Genomic DNA, 13,538 nt, shown 5'->3' with positions numbered 1-13,538 from the left:
CAATACATTATATATATATCTTTTATACATGACCAGTATGCATTTTAAAGCTGTACACAATTATGTTTAATATTGAATCAGTGTTATGCTTTTGATACTGTCAAATTCTTCTTTTTTTCCCTTCCAGTATCAAGACATCTCAGACTTTTTCAGTGTTATAAATATGTTTTCTATTTTTTAAAAAATTCCCTAGCATATGTACAAAGATGAGTATAATGAGTTCTATAAAAAGATATAGAATTCTTTATTGTGGACTAGAGGCCGGGTGCACAAAAATTTGTGCACTCTGGGGGGGAGGGTGTCCCTCAGCCCGGCCTGTGCCCTTTCTCAGTCTGGGACCCCTCGGGGGATTACTACCTGCTGGCTTAGGCCGGCTCCCTGGGGGATTGGGCCTAAGATGGCAATCAGACATCCCTCTGGCAGCCCGGGAGCCCTCAGGGGATGTCCACTTGCCAGCGGAGAGCAGACCTAAGCTGCAGTTGGACATCCTTAGCGCTGCTGAGGAATCGGGAGAGGCTCCCACCACCACCACTGTACTGGCAGCTGTCAGCCTGTCTTGTGGCTGAGCAGAGCTCCCCCTGTGGGAGCGCACTGACCACCAGGGGGCAGCTCCTGCATTGAGCATTTGCCCCCTGGTGGTCAGTGTGTGTCATAGTGACCAGTCATTCCCAGTCATTCTGCTGTTAGGGTCAGTTTGCATATTACCCTTTTATTATATAGGATAGAGGCCTGGTGCATGGGTGGGGGCTGGCTGGTTTGCCCTGAAGCGTGTCCCAGATCAGGGTGGAGGTCCCCACTGGGGTGCCTGGCCAGCCTGGGTGAGGGGCTGATGGCTGTTTGCAGGCTGGTCAAGCCCCCTCAGTGGGGACCCTCACCTCATGGAGGTTTGGCCAGTCTGGGTGAGGGGTTGATGGCTGTTTTCAGGCTGGCAACACCCCCTTTAGGGTGGGAGGGTCCCCACTGGGGTGCCTGGCAAGTCTGGGTGAGGGGCTGAGGGCCGTTTTCAGGCTGGCCAAGCCCCCCCAGCAACGGAAGCTCCCAGCCTCTCCTTTTTTTCTTTTTTATTCTGGGATTTGTTTACCTTCTATAATTGAAACTTTGTAGCCTTGAGAGGAGCTCAGAGCTGGCCAGGGCGAGCAGGAGGGAAGCCCCCTGCTCACTCGAGCTCTGTGGCCACAGCCGGCTAAAAGCAGGTATCTGGGGTTTATTTACCTTCTATAATTGAAACTTTGTTGCTTTGAGTGGAGCTCAGAGCTGGGCTGCGGCAGGCGGGAAGCTTGACTTCCTCCATTATTGGGGCAACCAAGCCTCCTGCTTGCTCCAGCTCCGTGGCTTCTGGTCGCCATCTTGGTTGGGTTAATTTGCATATAGCCACTCTGATTGGCTGGTGGGCGTGGCTTAAGGTGTAGCAAAGGTACGGACAATTTGCATGTTTGTCTTTTATTAGTGTAAATAATATTTGCCATCAACCACTCATAACTCATAAGAAAGTTCACAAAGACTTGTTTCTACAGTATTTTAAAATTGTAAATTCCACCCTACCCCCATCAAAACAAGATGCATTGCAAGGACCAAATATACTAATAAAATGACCTAACAGAGGAAATCCAAAACTTAAATACTTGATTTGGTATTATCACACTAATGGGACTTAGACACTGATTTTTCTAAAGTAAGTAATTTTTTATCACAGCCATTGTGAAATAGCAGAGGGGAAATGCTTCTTCCCCAGTTCTCTGATTTTCCTCAGGAGCAACTCCTCTTGAATGCACCTGGCCTCTGTCCACTCATCTGAGAACCTGGGGCAATTGGAAACTCCAGGAGGAACTGCACTTGCATTCTTGATTGTCTGCTCTTCTGTGAATCTTCCTCACAAGGAGGAGCACCTCTGTAACTCTAGGGAGGACACATGCTGAGACAGAGATTGGGCAAGTCTGCCTGCTCAGATGCTAGTTAGCATGCCCGTTGGCTACATCTTCCCCTCCACTTTAGCCTTTATCAGTAATAATAGTGATATTTTGATCTTCATCTGCCACTTTCCCCCTCAATTTGTTCAGTTGTGACTGTAGAGGAAAAGTGCCACTTATCAGCTCTATCAGAGACCCTAATAGGAACTATCACAAACTGCAAGTAAGCACATTTAAATATTTATTAAATACTAGAGGCCCCATGCATGAAATTCATGCTCTGGGGGGTGGGGAGTGGGAGACGGTCCCTCAGCCTGGCCTGTGCCCTCTCACAGTCCGGAATCCCTCTCACAATCCAGGACCCCTCGCTCCTTACCACTCGCCTGCTCCCTGTTCCTTATCTCTTGGCTCACTGCTCCTTAGCGCTGCCACAGAGGTGGGAGAGGCTCCTGCCACTGCCGTTGCACTAGCCAGCTGTGAACCCGGCTCCTGGCTGAGCTGCACTCCCCCTGTAGGAGCACACTGACCACCACGGGACAGCTCCCGTGTTGAGCGTCTGCCTCTTGGTAGTCAGTGCGCGTCATAGTGACCAGTCGTTCCGCTGGTCCTTCCACAGTTCGGTTGATTTGCATATTATGCTTTTATTATATAGGATTTGTGTGAGCTCTTATATGTTAAAGATACTAAGTATTTATCAAATATTTTCTGCAATACATTTTTCCCAGTTTAACTTTTAAAATCTAGGCTCATTAGCGATTTCCCCTGTAGCCACATGGATTCCTTTAGATGCCTGTTTTCTATGTTATTTTTATTGCTATAATTTCTTTTCTTTAAGAGTCTGTTATTCTTGTTGAGTTATATTTTCTTCTAGTTTGCAGCCATAATGGCTTCACCTGTAACTTTATTTTTTTTAAATATGTTTTCATTTATTTGAGAGAGAGAGAGAGAGAGGAAGAAAGAGAGAAAGAGAGAAAGATTGAGCCCACAATCTGGGCATGTGCCCTGACAGGGAACCTAACCAGCAACCTATTGGTGTACAGGACAGACATCCAGGCCCAGGCCTCAGGCTTCTTACTCTTTGTTGTTAATGCTTATAGGAGTCAAAAGGTCCTTCACAGGTTGTTTACTATGCTAATGAGCTCATCATATCTGAAAGAGGCTGAAGATTCTCATTCAGGGTTTTCACAGGACAGTGGCACCTCGTAGAACCCCTACTCCTAGGAGACTGACCTTTTAACAGTAATAACAGAACAGCTGACACGGAATGGCCACTTAAAACAGGCCCCAGCGCTCTTCTAAGTGCTTCACCTGGTGACCTGGTTTGATCCACAACCCCAGGAGGCCGGCACTATTATTCCCAGCTTTCAGATGAGAAAACAAAGGCGTGGAGTGATTAAGTGATTTGCCCAAGTGCAGGACAGAGCTGGGAGGCACACGGAGTGGGGGCTGCTGGGGACCAGAAGTGCACACTGATGACGCAGCAATTCCCAGCGTGAGTGACAACTGAGGCAGGACAGACAGTGCCGGGAAGAGAGGGAAGGCAGCGGGTATTGCCCCGGAGACCCAAGGAGCACGTGCTGGGACCCGGCTGGACTCCTGACCCTCAGGGGTTTTATATTGCAGAGCCATTTTTCCCGGAAATCCGGAATCCGGAATCCAAGTTCTCCCAGGGGCCCCGGGACACGGAGCAGGCAATTTCCACACCTGCCCACATTGCCAGTTAAGCACTGGGGTTCGTAGGCCCAGTGAGGGCAGGGGGCAGATAATCACAGTGTCAACAGTGAGTGCTTAGCACCTGTCAAGCACCAGGCTGAGAGCCTTACGTGCATAATCTTATGCACACCTGTAACACTCCATTGAGGCTGGTACTGTTATCATACCCATTTTATAGATGAAGAAACCGAGGCTCAGAGAGGTTACACAGGTCTAACTGGCAGAGTCTGTGTGACTCCAAAGTCACCACGTCCCTCTGCTACCCCCAACCCTCGGGTGGGTGGGGTTGCTAAGTCCAGCTTTTCTCTGCCTCTTGCTCTGGGACACTCCGAAGGACCCAACAGGGGACCTGGCCACTATTTCTCTAGAGCCCAGCGATAAAGAATCAATAAGGAAAAAGACTTGCCGTTTCCAGACTATTTTATTGTATCTTCTTCCCACTAATGGAAACTGGTCCAGTGGTTCTCAACCTTCCTAATGCCGCGACCCTTTAATACAGTTCCTCATGTTGTGGTGACCCCAACCATAAAATTATTTTTGTTGCTACTTCATAACTGTAATTTTGCTACTGTTATGAATCATAATGTAAATATCTGATATGCAGGATGTATTTTCATTGTTCACGATTCCACACCCCCCCCCCACTCCCCCACCACCCCCACCCTTGCCCTTGGTGCTGGTCGACCTCTGTGTGTGGGGTGATGGGGGGCGGGGCCTTGGCCTGGCGCAGCACATGTCCTGCCATCCACCCCTGGTTCCCCATTCGCCATTGGGGGATGAGAGCTGCCGGCTAGGGAAGGGACCGCGAGGTGGAGTGGTCGTTCTCGCTGCCACGCCCCAGTGGCTCGGGGCCCACCCATCGCTCCTGCCGCCACACCCCACTGTTGGGTCATCCCAACGGTCCTGACGGCCCTAGGCTATTATTAGTATAGATTACTATGTTGTGACTAATATGCCAGCAACACCAGGTCTGTATTAATGGGGTCAAGGAGAAAAGAGGGAGCTAATTTTAAGCAGTTAATATTGAAACAAATTGCCAAATATTGTATCTTAAATGCTGTGCCTGGTTGACTTGTCAACCAGTGTGAATATGTAGATGAAAAGAGAATGCTATTTGGCTAGTTATGTTTTTGAGAGATCAGTGTATCTGTGTGTTAAAAGCTAAAGAGCACGGGTGAGGTGACAAAAAGCAGAAGATACAAAAATAAAAATGGATTTAAGAGTAGTATACAACATCAACCACATCTGCAGATAGACATTAAAAGTGATGGTGAGTGTGATAAACAGCAGGGTTGAGGTGGAGGAGAGAGAGGGAGAGGGAAAAAGAGGGGGAAGAGGTAAAGAGGAAGGGAGGGAAGGTGGGAGGGAGGGAGGAAATAGAGACAGAGTGAGGGAAGGGGAGAGGGAGAAGACAGAGACAAGACAACTGTTCTATTTCTGGTTTGGGGTTTCTTGTTTCCAGGGAGAGAGGGGCAAATAGCTATGCTGTGTCGTCTACCTTGAAGGCACAAACATAGGGTACTTTCCATGTCTGGTGAGGAATGGGAAAAATATTGATCCAATGATTTTGCTCGTGGGTATTGGTATGCCATGAGGAATACATGTCAACTTGGAAGCATTAACAGTTCGAGGGGCATTCACTATATGCAGGGAAATGGTAAGCTATACTTGCTAACCTTTTCAACTTCTATAGTGACAATCCAGTATAATAATTGATGTTTGATGTGATGGCTTTTCCAACTGTCTCAGGCAATTAGCCAGTTCTTCCTCTCTGCTTCTAATCAATTTACTTCCACTAAAGAGATTATTACATTGGTTAGGCTTATATGCATGCATACAAGTCCTTTGGTTGATTTCTCCCTCTTACTCCCACCCTCCCCTACCTTTCCTCTGAGGATTGACAGTCTGATAGATGCTTCTTTGCCTCTGGATCTGTTTTTGTTCATCAGTTTATGTTGTTCATTTTATTCCACCAATGGACACAGACACCAGGGGGGTGAGGGCATGAGTAGGGGAGGTGGGGGGGGGGGGCGGCAATGGGGCGATAAGGACACATATGTAATACCTTAATCAATAAAGAAAAAATTTTTCAAAAAAGATTATTACAATGCAATGTAATTGTGTGGTTGTGAATATGGACCCCAAGCCTGACTACTCTTTAAGAACTACCTTACTCAGTCTGCTAAGCATGTAGCAGGTGCTTACACTGTAAGGCTTAACATTTCATGGGCTACCTTGATGTCTTTGAGTCTCACAGGGCCTCCCCATCCAGAAAGAAAGGCTGATCACCTGACTGGCTCCCTATCAGCCAGATCAGCTATACCCCACAAGGTCCTCAACTTAATGGGTTACCTCCCTGCCAGCTACCAAAATTATTCAAATAAGTCAATCACATCCTTCTTTGGAAACCAGGGGGTACCTTCCCCTCTTGCTACTACAAAACCTGCTTCCCACACCCACTGCTTGTTCACTCTACTCCCAAGTGCAACAGAAGTGTGGCCCTGCATAGTGTGCAGGTTTCTCCTTCCCCAGGCTATGGTATATAAGATTAATAAACTTCTGTCACCTCATGTGTCCAGTGTCAGGTATCATGTATTTAGCCATCTCATCCTATTTAGGTTAACAGACTTCTTCCTCATTAAGGAGGTGATTAGGAGGGGATCAGAAAAGTGTTGAATAAATACTTGATTGAAAAAATTAATGTAAGACCCTATAACATCAAAAAAACTACATTACATATTTTTATGTTTTTCTTAAAGGCACTGAATTATACAATACTAGTGGCCTGGTGTACGAAATTTGTGAATGGGGGGGGTTTTCCTCAGACCGGCCTGCACCCTCTCTAATCCAGGACTGCTGGCTCCTAACTGCTCACCTGCCTGCCTGTCTGGTCGCCCCCAACTGCTCCCCCTTGCCTGGTCGCCCCCAACTGCTCTCCCCAACTGCTCCCCCCTGATCACCCCCAACTGCCCTCCCCACCAGCCTGCTCGCCCCCAACTGCCCCCCCCCCCCGGCCTGCTTGCCCCCAACCTCCTCCCCCCCACCGGCCTGCTCGCCCCTAACCTTCCTCTGCCTCAGCCCTGCTACCATGATTTTGTCCGGAAGGACATCCGGAAGGTCTCTCAGAAGGTCTCCTGGTCTAATTTGCATATTATCCTTTTATTAGTATAGATGCTTTAGAAATATTGTCATATAGCAAAAATTAAAAGTTTGAAATGTAAAATCCTTACATATTTAGAAATATATTAACTAAATCAGCTATTCCTTGATTGATGCAGTTAAAATTTTTACTAGGTAATTGAAATAAGCAATTACTTGAAAATTATTAAAATATGCTAATATTGAGCCCTGGCCAGTGTGGCTCAGTTGGTTGGAGCATCGCCCCATACACTGATAGGTGGCAGATTCAATTCCCAGGCAGGGTACATACCCCAGTCAGGGTGCATACATGAGGCAATAGATCAATATTTCTCTCTCACATCAATGTTTCTCTCTCTTCTTCTTTCCCTTCCTCTCTCAAAAATCAATGGAAAACATATTCTTGGGAGAGGATTTTTTTAAAAAGTGATAATATTGAGAGATTTTTTTCTTTTAGCTTATTCATATTTCTGAATCTCTCTTCAAATAACCTGGATTACTTATACTACTATAATTAAAATGCTTAATTAGATGTAGAAGCCAATTATCAATTGAACAAGACCTCTGAGACACAGAATAACTAAATCTAATCCACTGGACAGAACCATTTATGAAGAAGCATATTTCAGATCAGACTAAAAATGGATAGAAGTTGTTCCTTAAGTGGAACATTGCGGGAAGCCATCCATTGTCAACATTATCATGAAAGTGCAACAAGGAACTCGGAAGGCCAATGGACCTTACACGATTAGCAGGGCCAATACCATGCACCAATTGTTCTTTTGAGATAGTGATGGCACAAAGCAATTTCCTGACCTAATAGCCTCAAAGTAAATCTTTTACCGACCTTTGAGATAGTCTGTCTGCTACCAGTTTTCCGTGCTTAACTGAGGGCAAGATGTGTATCTAAAATGGAATAAAGGCTGACACATCCACGGTTTCGGGGAGCTTCTCCACTAGAGGGAAGTTTCTGCCTGGCCCCCCATGCCTTCTAAATTCATATTGCTTGTCTAGTGTTTTCATTTGTGCGTGGCCCCGTCTTCAGATCCTGAACCCTAGCCATAAATGGATGCGGCAGAATATGCCTTTCAAAAACTTGTGAGTCCTGGCCTGGTAGGTCAGTTGTTAAAGTGTCCTTCCAATAGAAAACCAAGATGGCAGCATAGGTAAACAACGGAGTTTGCTGCCTCGCACAACCACTTCAAAAATACAACTAAAAGACGGAACGGACATCATCCAGAACCACAGGAAGGCTGGCTGAGTGGAAATTCTACAACTAGAAGGAAAGAGAAAAGCATACCGAGACTCAGAGGAGGCGCAGTGTGGAAGTAAAATACTAAGGTACAGAGGGGCACACGGATCGGGCTGGCGGCTGAGGGCTCAGTTATCGTTTTCAATCGGGAGGGAGTCTCAGGCTCTGAGCTCCAGTTCCAGGCAAGTCTCTGGGGTCCCAGACTCATACGGGAGAAGCGGGACTGTCTGGCATCGGTTGGAACTCGAGGGCAGCTTTCTCTCAGAGGGGCTTGCAGCGATTGCCGAGACATTGAGAAGCAAAGCCTCTGAGAGCAGCCATAACTGCTAGCCCCGCCCTGTTGATCCCGAGGGACCCGCCCCGTCCAAGCCCTGCAGGGAGGCTTTTGCTGGATAGCCTAAGGCAGAGGCTAGATTAGCACCTCCCTAGAGATCCAGGAGCCAATGTACCCAGAGGTCAGAGTGGGACCATCCAGTTTGCAGCTCCGTGGAACCATAAAGGACACACTCAGGGGGCAGACTCAGTGAGCACCAAAGCCCCACTGAAGCAAGTCTTGCCCCGGATGGGTGTCTCCAGCACAGAAGTTCTCCCACTGCAGACACAGCTGATTCTCACAGCCAATTGGCCTGGAAGTCAATTCCTCTCAGTGATACCTACAACAATCAAGACTAAACTACAACAAGACTGTGCACAAAGACCACAAGGGGGTGCACCAAGAGTTTCCTCCTCAGGTAATTGGGGAGGCTGAGCCACTGGGCCCTATAGGACACCTAGCACAGAAAGCCACTTTATCAACACAGGGAAGCATAAAAATGCGGAGACAAAGAAAAAGGACACAAATGACAGAAATGGAGGAAAGCAAACTATTGGATATAGAGTTCAAAACCACACTTTTAAGGTTTTTCAAGAATTTTCTAGAAACTGCTGACAAACTTAATGAGACCCTCAAGAAATCTAATGAGACCCTCGAGGTTGTGATAAAGGACCAACTAGAAATTAAGCACACACTGACTGAAATAAAGAATATTATACAGACTCCCAATAGCAGACTAGAGGATCGCAAGAATCAACTCAACGCTTTGAAATACGAAGAAGCAAAAAACACCCAACCGGAAAAGCAAAATGAAAAAAGAATCCAAAAATACGAAGATAGTGTAAGGAGTCTCTGGGACAGCTTCAAGAGTACCAACATCCGAATTATAGGGGTACCAGAAGAAGAGAGAGAGCAAGATATTGAAAACCTATTTGAAGAAATAATGACAGAAAACTTCTCCTACCTGGTGAAAGAAATAGACTTACACGTCCAGGAAGCACAGAGAACCCCAAACAAAAGGAATCCAAAGAGGACCACACCAAGACACATCATAATTAAAATGCCAAGAGCAAAAGACAAAGAGAGAATCCTAAAAGCAGCAAGAGAAAGACAGTCAGTTACCTACAAGGGAGTACCCATACGACTGTCAGCTGATTTCTCAACAGAAACTTTGCAGGCCAGAAGGGAGTGGCAAGAAATATTCAAAGTGATGAATACCAAGAACCTACAACCAAGACTACTTTATCCAGCAAAGCTATCATTTAGAATTGAAGGTCAGATAAAGAGCTTCACAGATAAGAAAAAGCTAAAGGAGTTCATCACCACCAAACAAGTATTATATGAAATGCTGAAAGGTATCCTTTAAGAAGAGGAAGAAGAAAAAGGTAAAGATACAAATTATGAACAACAAATACACATCTATCAATAAGTGAATCTAAAAATCAAGTGAATAAATAATCTGATGAACAGAATAAACTGGTGATTATAATAGAATCAGGGGCATAGAAAGGGAGTGGACTGACTATTCTTGGGGGGGAAAGGGGTGTGGGGGATGAGGGAAGAGACTGGACAAAAATCGTGCACCTATGGGTGAGGACAGTGAGGGGGATGAGGGCGGAGGGTGGGGTGGGAACCGGGTGGAGGGGAGCTATGGGGGGAAAAAAGAGGAACAACTGTAATAATCTGAACAATAAAGATTTAATTAAAAAAAAAAAGCCTGACTGAGCATTTAAAGACAATATATTAAACAATAAGACTTTACATCAATTATCTGCATCAGGGAAGGGCCAATTGATTTTGAACCTTTTAAAACTATAAAATATAATATGTCTATAGAAAGTGGCATGAAGGTATAAGTAAAGATTAACAAAAAATTACAAAGCAGCTCTAAGCCAACAGACAGAATATTCTGGCATTCTAGAAATGTCTCCTCAGCCCTTTCTTGAAGAGAAGTTTTTCTCTCACCTCTGTAGGCATCACTATTCTAACAACATTGTTTAGTTCTGCCTGGTGCTTTTTCTTAAACCTCATATAACACCATCATTTAAGGTCATTCTTTTGCTCAATGTATGTTTGTGAGATTAGTCTATTTTGTTAGGTGTCTCTTGCAGTTTGTTCATGTTCATTGCAATATGACATTTCTTTATATGAATATACTTATGTATTCATGTATTTAGAGTTTTATGGACTTTCAGGTAGTTTTCATTTCAAATAATGTTACTATTAATATTCCTTTTCATATATTATAGATATTCTCTTTGAATGTACTTTAGTAGAAGAATTGTTCTATCATATTTTTGTAAAGAAGTCCAAAATCTTTTTCAAAGTAGTTATACTAATTTATAGATGACTAGTATAATGTAATATTATGTTCTCCATCCTAACTTCACTTGGGTATTAATGAGATTTTTATTGTGGTTTTAATTTGCATTTTTGAATTATTAATGATATTGAGCACCTTACCCTATGCGTATTGACAATTAGATATTTTCTTATGTGACTGGCCTGTCCATTTTTTTTTGGGGGGGGGGGGGCGGTTTCTACTAGCTTACATAGAGGTGATTGAACAAATAAGTAACTAATTTAGGGATAATGGAAGCCAAGTTTCCCATTGTTTAAGAAGGGAATTACAATCAGAAAGGAAGAAAACGAAAATGAATCCTGAGGTGTCGATAGGAAATAGAAGGATTGATGTGAACTCATGGTTTTCAGAATGTGTGGATGGATATGTAAGCACCAAAAGCATGAAATGAGCCTGAAATATGTTATGACAGAATGCAAGCAAATAATTGGTGAAATTGTTTAAAAAGGACACAGAAGCCACTTTGGATGGCCTCCTACTGGCAAAGTCTGGGACAATTTGAGCATAAAAATAAATAATAATAGTAATGAATTATGACTCATTGAATAAAATGAGAAACTACAAGTCTTAAACAACTAAGTTTAAAGTTTGATGAGAAATGGGATATTTAAATAGTTTCAAATTACTTCCCATTAAACACATTAACTAGAAATAAAAAAGGTGCAACTTTACAGTGAAGAATCCTGGCAGACACCACCTTAATCAAATGACCAGGGTGAATATCATCAGAAATTAGACAAAATAAAATTCTGCACTGCCTGATAAGATGCAAAGAGAACCCAGGATCAATTACAGTGACATCCCTACCAATATTGCATGCTGAATCTCATGATGAGGAAACAGCTCAGCAGTGAAATTGAGGGACATTCTATAAAATGGCTGACCTATACTCTTCAAAAGTGTCAGCCATAAAAGTTAGGAAAGGTTGAGAAACTGTTCAAGACTGAGAAGAATATAAAGAAGTGATAAGAAAGGCATCTGTGATTCTTGTCTTTAGGAAACTTGGACGGATCTGAGTCCTTCTTTTTCAAGACCATCAAATAATTTACTGTGACGCAACCTTTGTGGACAGGCCAGGAAAGGGCTGGGAGGAGAGTAAACAGATAGGGTGCTGGTAGCGTCTGGGACAGGCTGTGCAAAGCATCTGTGGGAGAATCTGCGGCACCTGGATCCCCTGTCTCTGGGGGGACCGGGCTTCCCGGGGATTTCCTTTCTTCCTTTGCTCCGCCTTCCTTCGTCTGCACCTCTTCCCTTCAACGGCCCCCTTTCTCCCTCCCGCCTTGCGCCAGTGCCACAGCGGGGCACAAAGGTTCTATGGGGACTTCAGGGTGGATTTAGCAATGCCAGGAGAGCAGACACTGGCAGCTCACGCAGCCTGGGCTGCCCCCGTCCGGCAGGCTCAGCATGCGCACCTTCTGCTGCCCTACACACCGGCTTGTAGAAGACCTCCTGTACACCAGCGCCAGGGGCCGCCCTGTCACAATGCTTCTGAGGGTCCTGGAGTGTCAGACAGCTACAGCCAGAGCCAGAGCCAGAGCCAGAGCAGCTGCCCTGGTACATCCTGGCCAGCTGACCTATGATGAAGGGAATGCTTTAGGATGAAGGGAATGCAGTAGCCGCGGTAGCCCCAGCCAGATCACGCTGTTCCCTATAAGGACCGTGGGCGAGTCTTCGGAATTCATCACCCCCTTCCTTGTCTCACAGCTTGTGCTGGTGGCTGTCCTCAAAGGACTTGGTGTTGTTGAGCCAGTCAATCTACACAGCCAGTAATTTTTCAATGTTATTTCCCTGATTTTGATGTTTTTATTGTGGTTATATTTGTGGAAAATATACACTGAAACATTTGGAGTGATGGGTGTGGAGTTGGGATTTTATTTCTTATTATAAGCTAATCAGTTAGCCTGTTACTATTTCAAGGATGCTGGTAGAAGAGACCTGGGCCAGAGACAAAGTATTTTATTACTCCTGGCATAGGAAATAGTGTGAACAGTGGGAAATATGTCTATTCCCCATTTCCATTGGACGCAACACAGAGAGCCCAGATGGCACCTGCATATACAGTGAGTTGCAATACAGGGAGAAGAAACACTGAACTTGGGGAGCCTGCTGTTTTATAGGAAACAGTAAGCAAGCCTGATCTTTGTCCAGAATGTTACCTCACACGTCAAGGTTGCTCAGTGGAAATAGAACCCTGATACATTCCCAAAGGAATAAAACATATGTCCAGTAAAAACATGTACAGGAATTTTTGCAGCAGTATTCGTATTATTTCTACTACCTCAATATTGGAAACAACAAAACTCCCATCAATGGTAGAGTATAAATTGTATTCATAAACTGAGTATTTGTAGCAATAAAAAGGAATGAACTACTGTTACATAAAACAACATGGATGAATCTTACAAATATAAGTTAAATTACCGAGCACAAATATATATAAAAAATGTCTATAGTGCATTGTTTCATTTATATATATAAAGTTGAAAAGTAATGGCACTAATCTGTGGAGATAGAGGTAAGAGAGATGGGATCCCGAGGGTACTGACTAGAAGGGACATGAGGGGGGCTTCTGAGATGACAGTAGTTTTTTTTCATCAGTTTGGTGATAATATGGTTATGTTCACTCTGTGATACTTCATTTAGCTGAACACATGATCTATGCAGTTTTCTGTTTTACTTCAACAAAAGATTTAAATGTGAAAAAAATACTAGCATATGTTTATTGTATAAGTGAAATAATACAAAGAGGTGTAAAGGAAATGCTAAGAGCTTTCACGGCTTCCTCGTCCCCTGGATTATCCATTTTTAATAGGCCAGATGCATCTTTTTATATATCCTCCTAGTTAAACAAGC

This window comes from Myotis yumanensis, unplaced genomic scaffold, assembly GCF_028538775.1.
Source record: "Myotis yumanensis isolate MYYU_CA2020_CCGP unplaced genomic scaffold, mMyoYum1.0.hap1 SCAF_3, whole genome shotgun sequence".
Taxonomy (NCBI): domain Eukaryota; kingdom Metazoa; phylum Chordata; class Mammalia; order Chiroptera; family Vespertilionidae; genus Myotis; species Myotis yumanensis.
This window is presented reverse-complemented; position numbering follows the sequence as displayed.